This window comes from Etheostoma spectabile, chromosome 12 (genome assembly GCF_008692095.1).
Source record: "Etheostoma spectabile isolate EspeVRDwgs_2016 chromosome 12, UIUC_Espe_1.0, whole genome shotgun sequence".
Taxonomy (NCBI): domain Eukaryota; kingdom Metazoa; phylum Chordata; class Actinopteri; order Perciformes; family Percidae; genus Etheostoma; species Etheostoma spectabile.
In genome coordinates, this window is record NC_045744.1 from 4508711 (window position 1) to 4513150 (window position 4440).

The 4440-nt window shown below is 42.6% G+C and overlaps 1 long non-coding RNA gene across 1 annotated transcript in view; it reads right to left on the bottom strand.

Annotated features, from left to right (window-relative positions):
- LOC116699616 (uncharacterized) overlaps window positions 1–4213 on the bottom strand; it is an 18867-nt gene extending 14654 nt beyond the window's left edge. The window contains exon 1 of the long non-coding RNA XR_004334471.1: window positions 4128–4213. This is a non-coding gene — a long non-coding RNA (uncharacterized LOC116699616). The remainder of the gene's footprint in view (window positions 1–4127) is intronic.
- Between the last annotated feature and the right edge of the window lie 227 nt (window positions 4214–4440).

Consider the following 4440-nt stretch of genomic DNA (forward strand, 5'->3'; position numbering starts at 1 on the left):
ACCACACACAAAACAAGTCTTTTGCTTACCTTAGAACACTTATGTTGTCCAAACCATCCAGGTTATTGTCTCAGCTGTCGGTCAAACAGGCCTTCATTACATCATGAGACACACCAAGGGGACCAGGGGAAACAAAACGTAGAAGACAAATCAATGCCCAAAAGGTGCACAACAGTCTCAAAGACAGCCCCAAGATGTAAAGTTAATTTTGATGAAATATTCTCCAATTAATTGCAATGTAGGTTTTGCTTTTTTGACAGGCACAGATCAGCACATGCTGATTAATCAATCAGGCTTTTCCATGGGTTTAGTAGTTCATTATAGCCATATTTTGGACAATATTGTAGAATGAATGAAGTTCCACAACAGTATGTTTCAAACAGAGTGCTTGTCATATGGTGTAACAGTGTCTGAAACTCGTCTCCACAGTCGTTCTGTCTTCTTTATGTATCTTTCCGATCAATCAGACAATCACACTTTTTTTTTTACATTCTTCACAAAAAACTTTTCTTAGCTTTGTTTGTGTACAAACAAGTTCAAAATCAAGTTGCCAGACTGTTAGAAATGTCTGCATGGGATTTTCCTGCATGCCAATCTTTTTTTTTGCATTCTGCTACCCTTACTATATCATTTGGTCTGCCAGAAAAAAATATTTAGTACATCCCAATACATAGTATGTCAAATTTATTATGCCAAAAATTACAGGATCACATTCTGAATCAGGAAGGGATTTGCCAGTTTGCATGCCAGCATGGTTTTCTGGCTAATCAGACGCAAAATCCTTTCCACGGCATATATATGAGCAAGAGGGTCAAAGTTTAAGAAGCAATGTTATGAATAAGAAGTATGTCCCAATGTTATGCATATCCTATGCACAATCCAGTCTGTTTGATCAATGGCTGCCTTGCCAGGGTGTGTGTGGCCTACCCGCACCCTCGGGCCATAAGGGTCTGTGGAAGCAGCCTGAGGGGGGCAGAGGTTTGTATTTTTGATTTAACTGACGTTTCCCCACAGTGTGTGTTAATGATATGTCCACGTTTTGAATGTCAAACAAGTGAAATGTCATAACACTGTTAAACGCTGCACCGGCTGACGAGGTTAAGAGGAACAGGTTAGTCCCTTACCTTCAGTCAGGCGGCTAAGCGGCTAGCTTTTTTCATAGTATCATATGTGCCAGCAAAGCCAATTTCTGTTTTAATCCCTGAATCTAACAAGGGTAATCAAGTTCCCAGGGTTGGTTGTGCCATGACAAAAGTTAAAAGCCTGCTACGCTCTGCAGTGCCCTACTACGCCATACTACGTCCTTCTATGCCCTGCAGTGCCCTACTACGCCATACTACGCCATACTATGTCCTTCTATGCCCTGCAGTGCCCTACTACATCATGCTATGTCCTTCTATGCCCTGCAGTGCCCTGCTATGCCTTGCAGTGCCCTACTACGTCATGCTATGTCCTTCTATGCCCTACAGTGCCCTGCTATGCCTTGCAGTGCCCTACTACACCATAATACGTCCTTCTATGCCCTACAGTGCCCTACTACGCCATACTACGTCCTATGCCCTGCAGTGACCTACTACGCCATACTACGTCCTTCTATGCCCTGCAGTGCCCTACTACATCATGTTATGTCCTTCTATGCCCTGCAGTGCCCTGCTATGCCTTGCAGTGCCCTACTACGCCATACTACGTCCTTCTATGCCCTGCTATGCCCTGCAGTGCCCTACTACGCCATACTATGTCCTTCTATGCCTTGCTGTGCCCTGCTACGCCATGAACTACTACAATATTTCAAGTCATAGTTCTCATAGTTCCATTATCTTCATTGTGACTATTATTGCCATTGTTAGTCAAACCCCCAACCTGCACCTACAGACACCGCCCAACAAGAGCCTGGGTCTGTACCGGGTTTCTCCCTAAAAGGCAGTTTTTCCTCACAACTGTCACACTAATTGCTTGTTCTTGGGGGAATTACTGAAATTGTTGGGTGTTTAAATTTAAAGAGTTTGGTCTAGAACTACTCTATCTATAAAGTGTCTTATTATGATTGATATTTATTTCTGCGTTGTGCCACATGGATGGCATTCAGCTGCCCTCTGATTGACTAAATCTTCTAGCAAGAAGACAGATTGAAGGGGTTGGAAGATTTAGGAAAGGTGAAAGGCAATAAAAAGTAAGAGACCGAGTTTAAATGGAGCAAAAAAGTCACTGGGCCTGCAGAGAATATTTATCAGATTTCTCAACAACCTCACAGCGTCGGTTTAGGAGCACCTTGACTCTTTCCCCCCTCGCTTTCTTAATTCGAGATAACAACCGTTTAGTCTCTAATGGAAAACAACGGTCCGTAGAGATACAGAGCTAATCTTTGACAGAGAAATAGCAGCAGAGGACAATTTTTTAAACATGGCTGCCGACAGAAGACCTGTACTTTTAGAAGGATTATCCTCGCACTCATCCCCTTCTGTCTCCAAAACATTTAGAGCTTTTCCTCTCAGTCTGCCCCCACACAGACGAGGCAGTGTTTGTCCTGATACCTATCAGTTATTCCGGCCGAGCCACCTTGCTTGCCATCTAATAAAGAATTGATTTTCTATAAAAGTTTCAGTTTCCCCTCAGCGCGCTGCATCAGGCTGGCAGAGAGCTGTGAGGAAGAGGCTGCAGGCCTTGGACAGACAACCTTAGACTTAAATCTGATAGAGAGTAAGGGCATTGATCATATTGAGTTCATGCTCTGTTGAGAGCATGAACTCCAAACCGCCCCTAATGTTGCAGGCTGTGGATGCACCTTCGTTCATTTGTATTCCACATATTCTTTGCTGTATGTACCACCTTAGTTTATATCGACAAAGTCCCATTTACGGGATTGTTCCTGTGTCCTTCTTTAAATTCTACCGGATATCTCTAATTTTTGACCGGATGTTTGTCTCCTTCCTCTTTCTTTGTGATGGCGTTCTAACCTCTGGTGAGTTTCTGAGGACTATGGTTAACTGGTCCTCAGATCTCTGCAGAGATATCGTCCGTACCGTCTCTGGTTCTGGCTCTGACCACGGGGGACAGAGATGGGACAGCTCTCTTCAACGTAATAACTCCTGAAAATAATATCCATTTCGCAAACGTATCTGCAGTCACCTCAACCATCAAATACTGCAACAGGAAATAACTCTACTTTTTTTGTTTTGCAAATGCAAATGCAAAATGTCGGGTTAAATGAGTCGTAACTCGCGTTACTGAGATTGTAATGGGTATAATATTACTGAAATGTAATTAGTAATGCTGTTACGACCCTTAAGTTTTATCCCTAGGGGAAGCTAGGAAGTAACACAAATCCTAAACTCAAACTAACAAAGGAGGGACTAACACGTCAAAGTACCGTAGCAAGTCTCTTTCATTACACAAGAGATAGATAGATAGATAGATAGATAGATAGATAGATAGATAGATATAATGTTAAACAGAAAAGGGTAATAAACAGTAAGCCAACCAAAAATAGAAGCTTTAAAAAACATCAGGGTCTCCAAGGCCAAAACAACAAACAAACCCATACTACCTCAAAAGAAATTGGCGTCAAACCAAAATACACAGTGCTAATCTCCCTGGCTGTCCACAAAACAGGAGAAAAAGATGTCCAAACAAATGGCGGAGAACCCTTACCAGCTTCAGATAACAATTCAATACCTTTCCCAAATTATATGTACCAGCAGAGAGTAGTTCACCAACTCCTCATGACAGGAAGTTGTGGCAAGAGGAAGGGGCCTTGGACCTTGGAGCTTATATGCAGCCTCTCTGATAACCAGGCAGTCAGGGGCGGCAGACCTGAAACACAAAAACAAAACAGCTCTCTTTCAAAAAGAGGCCTGAGTAGCATTAGAGAACGTAACAAATGCGTTATTTTACTACGTTACAGTAAAAAGGAATACATTACTGTAATTACTCCCAACACTGATCTTCACTGACCACTGACATGCAAATTAAACAGTTTACTCTATCCTACATCCGCCATGGCTGCAGCCAATGGCACGAACGCGCCATGTTGGGCTATCTGCTCCCGGATTTGAAAATGGACCAAAATGGCGGCTCGTTTGGAATACAATCTATTATTTTACAAAAATGGCGAATTCAAAAAATACCACCTATAGGCCGTGCAGTTGCTGAATCTGTCTTCATTTCAGATTGACAACCATCTGTTAAAAAGATTTTCGTCAGCTTTGGAGAGGCGTTGAGCTTAATGCATTGCATTAACCTCTCTTTCGTCACGGTTCCTCAAACGGTACCTGTTTTTCCACAACGTGTTTTCATGCATTAAATCGTCACCAACACGGTCATGCAGCACATCATTAGAAAGCTTAAAGTCTTGTGATTCCATCAAGCCCCCGCACAAAGCATAAGGTGACTCACAGCGGTTATAATCACGTTATGAAGTTAAGAAACACTGCACCGTTTCTG